Below are 18708 nucleotides of genomic sequence, written 5' to 3' on the forward strand. Positions count from 1 at the left end.
TAGCTCTACTTAAGTTCATAAATTATATCATTCCAAAATAAAAGAATTAAGTCTTAGATAAGCGTAATATTTAGGTCTAGAAAACATACATTTTGTGCATATCTGAGATCTACAAAACAAACAGTTAGAAAGCATCTTGAGTCCGTCCATGGCTAGGGAGGAGATATGAAATTGTTGTCTTCCCTTTGGCCTTGTGGATTACTTTGATGTGACGAGTTTGGTTCATAATCTCATTAAAACTAGCTTTGAACCAAACATGTACCACATAACTATTAGGATCTTGTCAAGCCATAAGTTTGGTAGTGGCCAACAACCCTGGGCTGGAGTTGCCGCGAACTTGGTCTCTGCCTTCTAGGTTTCAGGTTTGAGGCGTTATTGGTTCAATACGCTTATAAGTAGATCATGGGTTTGAATCCTCTTGGCCCACGGCCCACCTTTTATTTTGGGAAATTTTTACGCACTCACCATTTTTGTTATACACACTCACAGCTAAGGTAATTTTTGTTGGAGTCAGTGGAGACGTGGGTGTGGTAGGTAGAAATGGTAGGTGTATATAATATCTCTTTTATTTTAAAGGAAGGGGAGTTTTAGAGATGCCCCATGTAACAGTTAAAGGCACCTTAGTGTGGGGAAGGAGGCGCCTCTAACACTTATAGGGGCAGTAGAACTTATGTGTAATGCAGTTATTGTTTTGTTATACGCACTCATATTTTCGTTGACTTGGATGCGGCATTGTGGGTATGTATATATTCCTTTTACTTGGTCGTGAGTGCATATATAATATAAGAAAAATGCTAAGTGCATTTAAAATTTTCCTTAACTTCCCATTGGAGAATGGTTGATTCTTTTTGGGCCCCAATTTGTAACCACTTATCATTTTATGCAACTAATTGTATATGAATTTCTTGCTAGGTCCCAAAATTGTTCTGTTTTCCAATTGTACCCTCCTTACCTTATGTGTGTTTAAATTATTTGTGTTATCTCTTATTTGTTTCACTATCTTTCACTTCATGGTCTAGTTTTTTTTTTTTTTTGGAAACCATTGAAACCATATTTCATTTCATAAGTGATTAAATCACTGATTTACATGGATATTTGATAATTCTTCTCGGTTCAGCGACATGAGAGTTACATAAGTAAATTCTCAGAACTTCGAATGTAAACTACCTCATGAGGTGAGAGAAATTGACAAGACTCTGAAGAAAAGAAAGAAGAAAGATAAAAGGATCCTAAGATCACGAAAAACCCCTAAAGGTCAAAATAACAGTACTAATACAAAAACTACTAGAACCATCCTTGTCGTCACCAGAAAACTGTCGCCGTCACCGTAATTAGGCGGGTATCCATGGATTTTGAAGCATGTGGAAACGTCATGTCCATGGATCCTGCAGTTGTCACAATATGGTCGTGGTCGCTTGTTTCTTTGTTTATCGGATCCATCAACACGATTTTGAGTATATGAGTTTGAACCAACGGCAAGGGCAGCAGTATTTGAGTCAATATTCATGGGAGCAAAAAGGTTTTGTTGAACTTCTTCATGTTTGATAAGTGAATGGATACGAAGAATAGATGGGAAGGGTTCGATCAACAAAATTTGACTCCGAATAGAGGAGGATCTATCATTGAGACCTTGAAGAAATTCCATAGCTCTATCTTGGTTGGTTCTCTCAATCAAGGAACGAGCATGGCCACATATACAAGGTTCAGTTATTAACAAGGAATTGAGTTCATCTTGAAGAGCCTTGAGGTTTGTGAAATATGTAGAAACATCCGAATTCTCTTGTTTGAGACAAGAAATAGCTCTCTTTAATTGAAAGATTTTAGGAGCATTGGTTTGATGGAATCGATCAAAAAGATTTTTCCAAATATCGAAGGCGGTTTCATCATATAAGATGGATGATCGAAGAGGTGGATCAACCGAATTGATTAGCCAACTAGAAACGAGATCGTTACATCGTCCCCATTAAACTAGTTCCTTAGGATCGGTGGGTGGTTCGTTACTTCCATCAACGAATCCTAATTTGCCTTTAGCTCGTAAGGCTTTTGTCATTCCTCGTGACCATGAGGAGTAGTTATCACCGGTTAGAAGTGGTGTGATGACAATGGTGGTTGGAGAATCCGAGTGATGAACATCAAACGGGCCACCATTAGAATTATAATGAACTTGAGTAGTTTCCGAAGTTGTTTCGGGAGTAGTCATGGTTTAAAAAAAATTGGCTCTTATACCATGTGAAAATATAAATACCTCGATAATTGTCACTCTCGGATGAAGCCGAGAGAGAGACTTGATGGGTGTTCGGTTATAACCGAGTAGACACTCGAAGATGTCGAGTGGGAAGAAGATGATGATCACACTCGGTGAAGCCGAGTGGGAAAAGAAGAAGATAGATGTTCTCGGTTTGATCCAAGAGAGAGAGAAAGAAGTTATTAGTGGTTTTGGTAAAATACCTTTTATTATTCACAATAACTTGATTGTACAATTTTTTTTTTTTTTTGACAAAGAAACTTTAATTTCATTAATGATGGAGTACATCCAAACTTCTTACATGGCTTTGATAACATCATGTGTTTACAAATGCAAATTACAACATGATGATTAGAGAGAGCACTATTACTGCCAAAATTACACATACAAAGACCTCTAAAAGGCCATTACAAAACCCTAAAAGGCTATTCTAAGAAAAGGCCATTACAAGATCAAGATCTTTACATTATTTATACCATATAATCACAAATTTTTTACAAATGAGTAATGAAGACCACCCATATGAATCGAACCCATGATCTCTTGGATTTCAGAGTACTATACTTCATACACAGTGATTAGTGGAGAACTTTGAGATTTGAAGAGTATGTGGAATAAGTTTGTTGATCAAATACAACTTTTCTTCTTGATTCTTCTCTTTATAGTTTGTTGCAGATTCATCTCTCCTTGATGTCGATTTTGCTTTTCTTTATGTCGTAACCCTAGAAGAGATACAGGAAAACAAATACTATCTTCATGAGAGAATAAACCTTGTATTCCTCCCAACATCATCTTTCATATTTTCTTCAACCTTTTGTTACTCCAAAACTATGGTTAGATCTAAAGAAAAAAACAATAAACTAAAACAAATGTATGGCTATGTATATATAGGATACAATAGAGGAAATTGAAAACAACTAAAACTCTATGATAGTTATCTAAATATAATCCTAACTACTAAGGAATCCTAGTCCTATGGGACCAAGTCCACTCGGTTTGGCCGAGTGGAGTGGACCTTCCAACACTTACCATGTAATTTTGCGAATCGTTTTCACTTATGAATGTATTTGTGGTTGTAATAAAAAAAAAGGCTCTTCAAAAAACTAGGAAATCAAAACGGTTTTATTGCACTAGGAAAAACTTAGAGATCATCAACATGTTTATTACTATCTTCAACAAAAAAAACATGTTTATTAATAAGATTTAGAACATAAGAAAACAGGCCCCCATAATTTGGCCAGATTTACCCATGCCTTTCGTATATATTACCCAATTGAAAGATTGGACTAAACCACAAAACTACATAAATTTGACACACAAATGTTAATCGTGTAACCTTCGTATCTTCCATATTATAACAGAACCATTTGTAGATCTATGGAGGTCATGGTGGTGAACTGGTGATGGCCTGATGGGTAATGGCGGCCGGTGGTGGTTGTGGCGAAAGGTCAGTTCTGTAAAAGTAATACTGAGATTTGTTGAAGAGAGATGGTGGTTTGAACAGAAGGTGGTGTTTGTATAAGGCGGATGTGATGGTGGTGGCGGGAGGATGGCGATAGAATTGGGCAAAGGAGTAGTAGTAGTTAAAGAAGAGAATCCTGGTGATGCTGCAGTATTTGAAAATAACGGCATTGAAGTAGCACCGCCACCGTGGCCGTGCATTTGGAAAACCAAATTTGTGAGTCCTTGTCAACCCTCTTCTCTTTCCCTCTTTCATGTTGCAAAACCAAAACACAAACAATTAAGGTCAAACAAGGAGTGTCCCCACCGTCTCCGCTTACATATTTCATATTGTCCCTAAAGATTTTGGTCGAACTTTCTCTAAATTACTGAAATTGAAATTTGTGGGCTCAAATTGATTGTGATTTCACCAGGAAGTGGTAACAGTATTACTTGGACAATCTGAAAATCTAAGCTAGGGCTCGGATTGGAACCAGCCTAAGAATATACTTAAAGTCCAAAGGTAGTGCGCCTACAAACTTTTCTAATCAGATTGTAAGTGAAATAGTGGGTCGCCTGTAGAACCCACCGGATGAAAAGTTTGTTTGTGGGCAGCCTACCCAACCTGATTCTCACAACGTGTATAGAGTGATATGGTGACATTAATTGTACTCTCTCTCTCTCTACTGAAGACGTGGAAAATGGAAACATCTTATATGATCCATCAAGTACTGGGAATCATGGCGTATTTTATTGTGGAAAAGCTAAAATGAAAGAAAGGTACTTTCAATTCAATAACTTAAATTATCCCTATTAATTGAGACATATTCTTTTGAAGCAGATTATATCGAATTTCAATTTCGTGTCTTTCAACAAAAAAAATTATATTGAATTTTATTTCAAATTCGCAGCAGATTGAGAAGAAGTTTTTCTTTAAGATACAAGAACAGTTAGTCGGCAAGTCAATTGCCCGATGACTTTCTCAAACAAATAATAAAGAGAAAGAAGTCAACAAAAGATTCACTTCTGAATAAAAGCGTAAAATTTTAAAAGAAGAAGAGAAGAAACAATTGTCAACCAAAAACACTAAAAATAGAATATCTTAGAAGGTGATCATCTTTAGGGAAGTCGTCTCCACTGGCCAAAAGGGAATAAGAGTTAGACCTAAGTTGCCTAGAATAAATTGGAATGGTTAAATTAGGCTAGTGAGATCCATCATATAACAGCTATAAGCCAAAACAAGTAGGAAGTTGTTTGAATGAGTTCTAGCCTAGTGACTCAGAAGATATAGAAGATTGGTTTTGGCTTTCTAAAAATTTTGATTCATTTGACAATGCATAAGCTTTTTCTCTTGATCTCTCATCTTCACTACTGTTATTGTATTATCGGACAAACCCAACCCTCGAGACCCTACTCTCTTTCCCTCTTTCATGTTGCAAAACGGAAACACAAACAATTAAGCTCAAACTAGTAACAACCCTTTCAAGTAACTCTTGATTCATCCTTGATCTGAGGTCAATTATTATTTGTATTATAGAGGCAGTTAATGTGTCTTAAAACTTATATGGAGAAAAAAGAAATAGTTTGCAGAAATCTCACCAGTTATCAAAGAAACATATACATATTATATGACGGAAGATGATGTGAAAATACCTCGTAGTTGGGAAAGAAACCGGGATGCGCTCCATTCCAGAAGTGAGGCTGCTGAGATGTCATCATAAAGCCGTGTGGGTGTTCCTCGCCTATCTACTAGAATAGTCTAAAATTACGTTAGACAGATTAGGATTATGTTTCTGAACTTTCTGACAAATATACAGCACAGAGAAGCTAGACCGTTCGGAGTCATCCTAGTACTGCTCCCAAAATTTTGAGATTTAAAGAAGCACATCACCTAAAGGTGTTTGCACGAAGAGATTATTGAGAGGTCACGTACGAGGTTAATTAGGGTTCAATGGTATAGCACTAGTACACATTACACAATACCATGCAAGTGAAGGTGAATGATGAATATAACTTATAAGATAACCCAAACCTCAGCTACAAAGTTACCAATTTAAGTTTAATGGTTAAGGGAGTTTCTTTTAGTCTGGTCTAAATTCAGGTGCCTCAAATATGAATTTTTAAATTGAAATCGACATTGAAAAAAAGATAGAATTTCGAGTATATTACAATTGGTCTCCTGGCTTTTGCTGTATCAAGAGGGTGACTGGAACTGAAGACTGCCTGTACTGTTGGAGAAAGAAGACGTGGACATCCCCAAGTTCAGGTCAAGATTGTGACCATTGCCCGTGAAAACAATTTACATGTACAATCATATCATGAATGATTTTTACCATTAGGTTGCTACTGTAATTCAATAGTCGACAAACTAAAACTTTTGTATCAAGTTATACCTCTCAATTTGGCATCAGAAATGATCTCCCCTTCATATGAACTCAGTTCGAAGTTGGTAACTGCTTCCTTTCCGTTACATTTGATTGCTGCCTTGTCATATGCTCTGATTTCCAGAACCAAATGAATTAAGATTTCATAAATATTATAAACAAGAGTTAGATTCAACTACAATCAGTAGTACCTTGCTGCTTCTTCTTCACTGCCAAATAGCCCAAGATATATGTACCTGCAAGCTAGACTTTATTTGCTCTGATGTGATTTTTTTAGTTACTTCTTCCCAAGGAATTGCCCCATTCGAGCTTCCCATCTACCACATCTGCCTAGTGTTACTCCTCTGAATTTGGAGCTCCCTGTTGAGAATCCGTTGCTCTGGCGTCGTAGTATATGAACAAATTTTTCTTTAGTCAAGTTCTTCATCTGAAAATGGATTACGACAGAACAACTCCCAATTAAAACCTAACTCATAAGAAGCATAATCGAATATGATTTGAAACATTAATTCTACAATTACCTGTTTCAGATCATCATCGAAATCACTGAGATTAAAATTTATACACAAATTTACCAAATTGAAAGATGAGAGTGAACCTCAAAACTACATAGTTTGACAAACAAATTTTAATTGTGTACCAATTACTGTATTTTATATTGTATCAGAGAAGACAGTAGACCAAGTTACTTGTAAGCTAGAGAAACAGAGAGTGGGACATAGATGAGTTACAAAAGTTTACCTTCATATGTTCCATATGAGAACAGAACCATTTGTAGATCTACGGAGGTGGTGGTGGTGGTGGTGATGGGTAATGGAGGTCGGTGGTGGTGGACTGGTGGTGGTGGTGGTGGTGGTGAGAGGTCAGTTTCTATTCAAGTAATACTGAGGGGTATTTGTTGAAGAGGGATAATGGTTTGAATAGAAGGTTATGTTTGCATGGTGGTGGGAGAAAGGTGATAGAAGTAGGTGAAGGAGTAGTAATAGTTGAAAAAAGAGAATCGTGATGATGCTGCAGTATTGAAAATAACGGCATTGAGATAGCACCGCTGCCATGACCGTGCATCTGGAAGACCGAATTCGTGAGTACTTGTGGACCTACTTTGACCCTCTTCTCTTTCCCTCTTTCCTGTTGCAAAATCGAAACACAAACAATTAAGCTCAAACTAGTAACAATTCTTTCCAGTAACTCTTGAAAAGGAAAGAGAGAACACTAAAACCAGACATACATAATTAGAAACTTCAGATAAAATGCAAAGCTAGAACTTGATTCATCATCCTTGATTTGAGGTCAATGATTATTTTTATTATATAGGTGTGTCCTAAAACTTATATGGAGAAAACATAAATAGAGAAACCTCATCAGTTAATTAAAGGAACATATTATAAGACGGACGGAATTAAAATGCCTCGTAGTTGGGAAAGAAACCGGGATGTGCTCCATTCCAAAAGTGAGGCTGCTGAGATGTCTTCATAAAGCCTTGTGGGTGTTCCTCGCCAACTACTGGAATTTTATGTTTCTGAAGTTAATCAATGATCAAACGTTTGAACAAAACATACAGTATAGAGAAGCTCGACAGTTTGGAGCCATCCTAGTATTGCACTCAAAATTTTGAGATATAAAGAAGCACATCACCCCAATGTGTTCATACGAAGAGATTATTTAAGAGGATATATACAAGGTTCATTAAGGTTAAATTATATAGCACTATCATACACACTACACAGTAACATGTAAACGAAGGTGAAGGATGAATCAAACTTATAAGATAATTCCCATTAGTCAACAAAATAAAATTGTTGCATCAAGTTATAAGAACAGTTATCAAAGAAACATACACATATTATAAGACGGATGATATGAAAATACCTCTCGTAGTTGGAAAATAAACCGGGATGTGCTCCATTCCAAAAGTGAGGCTGCTGAGATGTCATCGTAAAGCCGTGTTGGTGTTCCTCGCCATCTACTTGAATAGTCTGAAATTACATTAGACAGATTAGGGTTATGTTTCTGAACTTTTTGACAAAATATACAGCATAGAGAAGCTAGACAGTTTGGAGTCATCCTATTACTGCTCCCATAGTACACATTATACGGTACCATGTAAGTGAAGGTGAAAGATGAACATACCTTATACGATAACCCAAACCTCAGCTACAAAGTTAGCAATCTGAGTTTAATGGCTAAGCGAGTTCCTTAAGTCTGGTCTAAATTCAGGTGCCTCAAATATGAATTTTTAAATTGAAAACGACATTGAAAAAAAGATATGAATTCGAGTATATTACAATTGGTCTCCTGGCTTTTGCTGGATCAAGAGGGGGGACTGGAATTGAAGACTGCCTGTACTGTTGGGGAGAGAAGAGGTAAATAATTTACATGTACAATCATATAATGAATGATTTTTCCCATTTGGTTGCTACCATGATTCCCACAGTCTGACAAAATAAAAGTTTTGTATCAAGTTATACCTCCCATTTTGGCATTAGAAATGATCTCCCAGTCATATGAACTCAGCTCGAAGTTGGATCGCTGCCTTGTCATATGCTACGATTTCCAGAACCACATGAATTAAGATTTCAGTATCGAATAGCCCAAGATGTATGTACCTGCATGTAAAGGATTCAGTTATCATCTATAAATATTTTTCAATTATTTCCTTTTCAAGCTAGACTTTATTTACTCTAATGTGAGAAAAGGAAAACCACACAATTGAGAAATTCTACAAAACTAATTAGATAGATGAAAGATAACACTTAATTGAAACTATCATGACAAAATTTACTACTATATAACTAAAAATGTAATTTAATTACTTCTTCCCGAAGGAATTGCCCCATTCGAGCTTCTGATCTACCACATCTGCGTAGTGTTACTCCTCTGATTTTGGAGCTCCCTCTTGAGAATGAGAATCGGGTGCTCTGGCATCGTAGTATGAACAAATTCTTCTTTAGTCAAGTTCTTCATCTGAAAATGGATTAGAAAAGACAACACGCAATTTAAACCTAACTCACAAGAAGCATAATCAAATTTGATTTGAAATATTAGTTCTACACACACCCTGCTTCAGATCATCATCGTAATCACTGAGATTAAAATTTATACACAAAATTACCTAATTGAAAGATGAGAGTAAACCTCAAAACTACATAGTTTGATAAACAAATTTTAATTGTGTACCAATTACCGTATTTTATATTGTATACGAGAAGACAGTAAACCAAGTTACTTGTATTCTAGAGAAACAGAGAGTGAGAACTATATGAGTTATAAACGATCACCTTCATATGTTCCATTTTAGAACAGAACCACTTTTAGATCTATGGAGGTGGTGGTGATGGGTAATGGTGGTCGGTGGTGTTGAGAGGTCAGTTTCTGTAGAAGTAATACTGAGGGGTATTTGTTGAAGAGGGATAATGGGTTGAATAGAAGGTTGTATTTGCATAAGGCGGATATGGTGGTGGTGGGAGGACGATGATAGAAGTAGGCGAAGGAGTAGTAATAGTTGAAAAAGAGAATGCTAATGATGCTGCAGTATTTGAAAATAGCGGCATTGAGGTAGCACCGCTACCATGGCTGTGCATTCGTGATCCTTATGGACCCTCTTTTCTTTCCCTCTTTCCTGTTGCAAAATCGAAACACAAACAAGTAACAATCCTTTCCAGTAACTCTTGAAAAGGAAAGAGAGAACACTAAAACCAGACATACATAATTAGAAACTTGAGATAACATGCAAAGCTAAAACTTGATTCATCATCCTTGATTTGAGGTCAATGATTAGTTTTGTTATATAGGTAGTAATTGTGTTCCCAAAACTTATATGGAGAAAAAATAATTAGTTTGCAGAAACCTCATCAGTTAATTAAAGAAACATAGTATAAGACAGACGGAATTAAAATGCCTCGTAGTTGGGAAAGAAACCGGGATCTTCTCCATTCCAAAAGTGAGGCTGCTGAGATGTCTTCATAAAGCCTTGTGGGTGTTCCTCGCCAACTACTGGAATTTTATGTTTCTGAAGTTAATCAATGATCAAACGCTTGAACAAAACGTACAGTATAGAGAAGCTCGACAGTTTGGAGCCATCCTAGTATTGCACTCAAAATTTAGAGATATAAAGAAGCACATCACCCCAAGGTGTTCATACGAAGAGATTATTTGAGAGGAAATATACGAGGTTCGTTAGGGTTAAATTGTATAGCACTATCATACACACTACACAGTAACATGTAAGCGAAGGTGAAGGATGAATCTAACTTATAAGATAATTCCCATTAGTCAACAAAATAAAATTGTTGTATCAAGTTATACCTCCATGTTGGCTCAGAAAGGATCTCTCCTTTATATGAACTTAGCTCGAAGTCGGTAACTGCTTCCATTCCTTTACATTTGATCGCTGCCTTGTCATATAATTCCCATAGTCAGACAAAATAAATCCATAAATTCCTAATCACAGAGATTAAAGTTAAAAACCTTCTAATTTGATAGCAGCTTGATCATAAACTGTGCAATAAGAAAATTCGAGTTGAATCAAACATCGAATTTAGCCCTAGAAACTTAAAGAACTGTTCATCTTACGTAGCAGCAGCATGAACTGTGTTAAAACCCTAAAAATCAACTAACCAACCAAATTCAGAGACAAAAACACAAAAACTCTAGGATGAACAGAAGAAGAAAATCAAACTTAAGAAATTAAATCAAAATTCTAATCAGTTATTTGAGTAAATATACCTATTTAGGTTTTCTTCGTCATTGTATGAGTAGAGCATGAATCTTCATCACCGCCACTACTGGAAGCATCAACTTGACAAATAAGGAAGTCGAAGTTCCAGAATCAGTAATTAGGGCACCGGAACCTCCTGTAACTTTATCCATCATAACTCGTTCTTCATCATAGGTTGAATACAGTGATAAACGATCGTTAAGATCCAATATCGCTCGTTCTCCACTTTCTCTCTCTAAAATGAAGTATTAATGGAGTTTCTCGTTTACGGAATTAAAATATGACGAAGATGATGAAAAATATTGGAAAAAAAAGATAAAAATAACGAACAGAAACTTCAGAGAGATTTCTATCAAGCATTCACAAATAAGAATTCAAAATCTAGTCAAAAACATTCAAACAGAGATGATCGTAAACTTACAGATCAATTTCAAATCAAAGTAACAACAGTAATCAATTTCGAATCAAACTTACAGATCAATTTCGAATCAAACTAACAGCAGTAATCAATTTCAAGTGGAACTAACAGATCTATCATCAATTTCGAAAAATTCATATTCATGACTGGAAATTGGAAACTTATACTAAGTACATTTGTTTGGATTTTTCAGCCTCGAGATCTGTTAATTTCGCCTGTAACTTCTCCTCCTTCTTAAGTGTAGCACTTTCAACTGAACTGAGCTTGTTAATCTTCTTTTTGATCTCCTGCTTCAAATCAGCCATCTCTCCTCTCATCTTATGCTTCGAGTTGAATTTGTCTTTGACACTATTATCCTCACACTCCGCTTTCTTCTCCATGTAAGACTTTTTGAGCTCCAGAATCTCTCTGATCTTACTCGTGATTTGCAAACCTCTCAGCTCTTCGTTAACACTCTCAATGGTTTCCATTTTTGATCGGAAAATCTATCTCACTCCTTACCTGATATATAGGGGGAGGAAATAAAGGGCGGGAGTTGTGACGCTCGGAAATCAATCCATGGTTCTACTAAAGGCGCCTCTATAATTATTACTAGCACGACATTACTTCCTTTGACTCAGTATGTCTAGTTTGACTGAATTCGTTGGACTTGAGTCGAAATGTGTGACAAAAATTTGGTCCGAGTCCACTGAGTTGAGTTTATGCAATAGTTTTCGGAGCCTTTGGTGTCAGTGGACTTGAGCGATTTTGTAGCTAAATCAATTCGACTCCCTCGACTTTAAGTTGGAAGAAATATGGGGTGCCTATTTTGAGAAGAGTCACTTTTAAACAATTTCTAGGATCTGGGGCGGGAATGTAACACTTAAATATTTGAGTCCGAGAATCGGATGAGTTACAACGATGAGTAGAGCTCGTGATTTGTTTTATGGTTTAATTCTAAATATTTATTTGGTTGAGCTGAAGCATTCATTAGATATATCTCGAGAAATTATGGATATTTTAATTGGTGAAACGAAAAGATTGAACATGGTTTGGCTATTGTTTTGTACTCGACATTTTTCTTCTTTATCGAATTAATAAGGATTATACAGTTTCTTCATGGATTGTTTATGTGTATGGGTGAAACTAAAGATCGCGAAGATCGAATGACCGGCGAAGACCGAACTATACCGGACCAGAAAGCCCGATTTAGAATGGCCAGTCTTTTTTTTTTTATTGAATTGGTCTTTAGGTCTGGTTCGGTCCTCTTTCTTACAAGCCCGTGGACCCCAAACCGCACCGTATTAAATGTTATACTCCCTCTGTCCCAAATTAAGAGTCCCATTGGGAATCCAACTTATTTTCATATTTTCTCTTCATCCATGTTTGCCCTTATGTGTTTGATAATTTTTCTTGAAGTAATTCAAAGATTACAATTTTCATTCTAGAAATACATGTAATTAACCATATTAATTTCTCACTTGATTAATCCAAAAAAGAATGGATTTGTTCATTGGTAAACTAGTTTTTGTATTGGAAATAATCAAATGTCTTAATTGACTTAATTAATGCACTATATATTGAAAACATATAAGAAAGGGTATTTATGGAAAAATAAGGGATTTTATGTGATAAACAAAAAAAAGAATGGAACTCTTAATTTGGGACATCTAAAAAAGGAATACTGGACTATAAATTTGGGACGGATGGAGCATACATTTTATTTTGTACGAGCTTTTCGTTAGGTTTTTGTACATATAAAAACCGAACTATTATTATAGGTATCCGTTCAAATATGTCAAAAAATCAGCCCACCCGGAGCGATGTCACCCTCAGTTATTTGAGGTAAAAGAAGAAAGAAAAAGTGAAAATGGGGGTCATAATGTAATTAATGGGGGTTGAATTAGCTAGTGAAATGTAAACATGGTCAGGCTTGATTACGAATAAATTTATAAATTGGGGACTGGAAAGTAATTTACCAACATGGCCACTTCAAGCTTTGACACATGTCACCAAACCCACTATTTTTAATTTATATAACCTAATCTAGGGGTGGGAATTAGGCGGGTATGGGCGTCCACATGCACTTGAAGCATCAAGTCGGGCGGATCGGACATCAAATTATTCAATGGTTATTAGGGTAAGGAGCGACCAATTTTGGAATTAGCCCTGTCTGTTGCCCGCCCAAACCCATTAAGAAACTCGAGTAATTCAGGTATGGAACGGGTAGAGAGTAAGTCAATGACTTGAAAAAGTTCACTTCTTCCTCTCCATTTATAAAGTCTCCAAACACCTTTCCTAATTCTAAAGAGGCAATGTCGGACTAAAACTAGAAGTTATTTGTGTTGTTCCTTTTAGGAATTTAATCCCACATTGAAACCTATTGAAGAAATGAGACTGTAATAATATAAAGTAATCTCACTTCTTGCTCTTTTAAAGTCAAGCACTACCTCACTAACCCACTAGGAGTTCTCTTGGGGCATTGTAAAGCAATGCATTGGGTTCGTGTGATTACCCTTAGACATATTGTTTACCATCTCAACTAAGCCTAACAACATGGATTGTTGGGCTTTATCAACCTAAAAAATTGATGTTGGTTATCAATGGGTGAAGCTAAGTGGGTGTGGACATAGGCGGGTATGGATAGATGTTTTAACCCATGCCCCCCCCCCCCCACCAAAACATGGCGGGTTGTACTCAAGACAAGCCGGCGCAAGTGTCCATGGTTCCTCTTTGGGCTCAGGTGCGCGTGGGCAGGTTCGGGTTCATCGACATAATTCCCACCCCTAACCCAGGCCCACTTTCTTTCAAATGTTACGACCAACAAGTAAAAATGAAATGGAAGAAACCTTTAGGGTTCTAAAACTCGATTTTTCCCGATCCTATTACTTCGTCGTCCGGAGTCGAAATTTTTTGTCATTTTTTCCAGGTAATTCTATTCGACTCTTTCTACATATTAGCGGTATATCACCCAAATTTGATTATTATGTGTAGTTCTATAAAAAAAAATTTATAGTTGGGTTTAATTTGCATCCGGATAATGTAGAGCTATTTGGGCGATTATTGTTCAATTTTTTCAGTGATTTATGTTCTGGAACATGTTTAGGATATGATTTATATATTTAGGATATTATGGACTACTTCAGGGTATCCATATATAGATATGATGCTACTTAATCATTTTAATGCAAGAATTTCATGTTTGGAATAGTTTTGGAATGAATTGGAACGTAGAAGGTTTCACGAACTTTGTCATATTTCGCATGAATGAAAAATTGTACTTATAGATTCGTATTATTGGATTCATTATATGATTTGTTAGCTTATGAAGACTCAAAACTGTAAAATAGAGTTCATGGTTAGTTAACGGAATTATAACGCTAAATGAAAAAGGGGGTCATCTGGGTATTTTTTTTTTATAAAGTTTGGGGCTAGACAGAAAACTGGTCACAAAGTAGGGGGCTAGGCAGGAAACTGGTCACAAAGTTGGGGGCTATTTGGGAAATAACCCTAGAAAATAACATGTTTTTTTAAGTTGCACCGTCATTAACATTTTTACCATACAATGAAATGTTTAACTTACTTGTTTAAATAAAGTTGTTAGTAATGGATATTGTTGAAAAAAGAACCAAAAGTTCTATTCTTTATTTTTAGAAATGGGACACTAAAATGGGACAACCTAAAAAAGAATTAGATCGCTCAATTTGGGACGGAGGGAGTACTTAACATTGGCAGTGCATTTTAGTTGGCGGTTTTAGTTTTACTTGGTTTAACTTACGTGGTTATACTCTTAATTTGACGTATGTATTTTATTTTTACTTACATCATACTATTAGTTTTTTAAGTCATGTCTTCCCATATGCCACAACACATTACCAAGATAAATGTACCAAGATAAATGTGTATTATTGTAAACAAAAAAATGATACATGTGTATTATTGGAGAATATCATTTGCAATATATTCACATTGGGAGTAACATATATGGTGTGCTATGGTTTTTGAGAAGTTGGCAGTTGACTCCATACTATCTTGGTGATAATTGTTGTATGCAAAGACTTTACCTTCTATTTTTTCTTAGTCTATTTTTTTAACACTAACCATTACTATCCTTTCAACAAAAAAAAATTACTATTTTTTTTTTACTGGCGTAATTACCTTAATGCGTCATCGTATGGGCACTAAGAGATGTGAGTACTATACGAAGATGAAGGTTGCAATCCATTTAATTACAAATACTGGCTCCAGTGGGTTTACTCTTCTACTAACACTGTTACACATGATATTAAAAGATGTTTATTCTATTTTTTTTATCGTTTTCCATTTCTATATATCATTTATAAGTCTCTTCATACTTATCCATGTTAGAATATAAAAGCCAGAATCAGACTATTCCTCTTCTTCAAAACAGTTTTCTTCGGGATTGTCTTCTTCATAATAGTCTTGGTCATAATAGACTTCTTTAGAATAGCTTTCATCAACAAACTGCAAATCGTTCTCCAGAGAAGATTCATCATCTTCTTCATCGACAAAAGATCTACACCCGTATTCACTATCATCACTACAGCTTCCGGAATAATAATCATAACCTCGTTGAAATCGTGTGAAAACCCTAATATTGTAAGTCCGACATCTACACATCTCCTATATAGATCATCATCATCGATAAGGAGGTTTTTTTGTAAAAAGTTCAGAGATTCAAGGTGAGGACAACCATTAAGAATGACCCTTAGACCATGCTCTCTGATAATCAATACAAGAAAAGACGGAGGTGTCGTAGCTGCGGCATATTCTTTGCAATGGCTAGCGCATACTCATCACTCGACTTACTGTTTTCTGGGGTAATCTAGATAGAAAGACTTCAATTGAGGACAGTGTTCACCAAAAGCTGCAATAACTTCTGTTCGAAATGGAAAGTGGCGCAGTTCAACTTCTTCCAGAAAGGGAAATCTGTTAGCCATAACAATCAACCCACAGTCTGAAACTCGATTGTAGTAAGCCATCCTTAGACGCTTCATGTTCATGCTCCTATAATAAATAATGGAGATTCATTAAGCTAATAAGATGTTGTAAGACAATATCAGTAAAAAAACCAATAACAAGTAGTTTCCCATCAGGACATGAGTACGAAGTGTTGAGAGCAGGCTGGAAATGGCAAAAGCAGGAAATTAATCACTGAGCAAATAGATAACTTATTATTACTTCAAACTGTTAATCGGTAGATCAAAATGTAACATTAGATATAAAAACATTAACATAGAATGGTCTTTCACTATCCCAACACAATTGCACAAGTAAACACGAGATGGGTCCAACATATTGATCAACGTAGGCGAGTATATATACTTGAAGAAGTGTATCTATGTTACATATATTAGAAAAACGAATATGTTTTAAATGGTCTATAATACTAGTTGTAAATTAAGTAAGAAATTTCTATATGCGAATGGGTACATAAATTGCAGATAAAAGATGAAAATCATAAACAGGAAACACTGAGCAAGATAGCGAGACACTGACCTAGTAGTTACGTATTGTAAGAGACCATTAGTTGCACAATCTTCAATAAAGAACTCTTCCAATTGCCCGCAACTCCTACCCACGGCTGATACCGCAACTTCTCGCATTCTTAATGTATTCCAATCCATAGGCAAAATGTCCCAAACACCATAGTTGGGGCTCTAAGCTAAACCTTCGCCATTAAGAACATACCCATTGAGCACTCTCTAGGGTGTCAACTACCCCTAGTTTTTTAAACACCCATTGTCGTAATTTCTGGTGACAATTTTAGCCAGTTCATCATCTCTCTTTCAGAGTAGTCTTCTTCACCAGAAAACTGTAGCTCACTGTCGAGAGAAGACAAATCATCAATAGAAGATCCATACTACTTGTAATCATCACCACAACTTCTAACATAACCATCGTAGTCATTGTCGAAATCGTTTCGAAGCCCTAATTTTGTAAGTTCACCATGTACACATCTGTAATGTAGATCCTCATCATCCATAAGGAGAACTTTTTACAAAAAAAGTCAAGAGATTCAAGGTGAGGACAACCATCAAGAACAACCCTCAGACCATCCTTCGATAACTGCTTCAACATATGTTGTTAACGAACAGTGGTGCAATTCAACTTCTTCTAGGAAAGAGAGTCTTCTAGACATATCAATCAACCGTTAATCTGAAACACGGAGGCAGTATGCCATCCCTAAACGCTTCAAGTACATGCTCCTAAAATAAAAATTGAGATTCATTAAGCTAAGATGTTGTAAGACAGTATCAGTACAAGAAAGTAATGTGCAAACATGTATCCATTATTATAAAGAGACTTTTCATGCCATGTTCGCATTCTTATAGCAAGTACTGAAGTTCCAGTCTCTGCTTTCAGCAGTAAAGACACAAACATCTAATTGAAACCTATGTAACATGAAAACGGGTATGGGTACTCTAAGAGATACGATCGATACTAGTATAAGGTGAAAGAAATGGGTTGGAAGTGCCAAACACAGGAACACTGCAGTCACAAATCATGTCTCGTATGCATGACCAGTAGATAATTGATAACTTCTAATTACTTAAAATTGTTAATTTTGGATCAAGTTTTATGTTAGACAGAAAGGCATTAACCTATACCAGTATTTTGCTATCCCAAAACAATTGTGAATAGAAGCGAAGCTCGGAATTAACTGAAGTGGGTGACATCAGGCTTGATCAGACTCATTTGGATGGGTTGGACGTCACGGGATTTTTATTTTTATTTTTATTTTGAAACATATAATTTGTAGGAGGGGTAATTAAGGAATTTATCTTAAAAAAGGGGGTCAAATTTGAATTTACAAGAAATAGGGGGCCAAGAAGGAAGCTGGTCACAAAGTAGGGGGCCAAATAGGAATATTATATTCGTAAAAGTTAGGTGTCAACCAAATAATAGAGTTCGTAATTCCACAAAATAATAAATGACTATCAAACGAAAGAACTCTTATTTCCACGGAATAAATTGCGTGGAAGACTTTCCATGGAACTCTTTTATTTCCATGGAATTATTTTCCTGATATTAAACACAACCTAAGAGAATTATAAAATTGCAAAAGATGTTTATGTCAGCAGGTAACTATGGATGATCATGTACACCTATATATTCTTTAAAGAATTGATTTCTTAATTTTTGTCAGGGTTTATAATGGTCCCAATACTTGGTGTGATGGGATCCATTATATCTTCTTTAAAGAGTTAGTTTTTCGTTGATTTTGTGTTCAAGACGACCATGAATGGTCTAATGTTGTTGTGAGTTGCAAAGACCCATTACATCACCTTGTAAAAGAAGAGATCGAGATAGTAGAAATTCAATATATGGTTTTCTCTAATTAGATTTTTATGGTCATCTTTATATGTTTGTTTGTTCAGAAATTATACCTACTTTTCACTCTATGGTTATTGATTTTCGAAATCATGCAAGGACTGTAGGATGTTGTATGTGGTTAAGATAACAAATCGGTTTGATGAGGATAAACTTTTGATTTTAGCAA

The 18708-nt window shown here is 35.9% G+C and overlaps 1 long non-coding RNA gene across 2 annotated transcripts in view; it reads right to left on the reverse strand.

Moving 5' to 3' along the window:
• LOC147550083 (uncharacterized) overlaps window positions 1-10670 on the reverse strand; it is a 25790-nt gene extending 15120 nt beyond the window's left edge. The window contains exons 1-6 of one of the 2 annotated variants that reach the window (XR_015237230.1): window positions 8538-8675; window positions 7908-8045; window positions 6811-7197; window positions 6261-6496; window positions 6079-6182; window positions 5339-5444 (exon numbers count right to left, since the gene is read on the reverse strand). This is a non-coding gene — a long non-coding RNA (uncharacterized LOC147550083). Of the gene's footprint in view, window positions 1-5338; window positions 5445-6078; window positions 6183-6260; window positions 6497-6810; window positions 7198-7907; window positions 8046-8354; window positions 8415-8537; window positions 8676-8882; window positions 9034-9347; window positions 9689-10374; window positions 10460-10536 lie in introns of those variants that run through there. The other variant, XR_015237231.1, reaches the window with a different exon arrangement.
• Between the last annotated feature and the right edge of the window lie 8038 nt (window positions 10671-18708).

Source organism: Eschscholzia californica, unplaced genomic scaffold, assembly GCF_041429995.1.
Source record: "Eschscholzia californica isolate CP2 unplaced genomic scaffold, dmEscCali1.0.p SCAF_3, whole genome shotgun sequence".
NCBI lineage: Eukaryota > Viridiplantae > Streptophyta > Magnoliopsida > Ranunculales > Papaveraceae > Eschscholzia > Eschscholzia californica.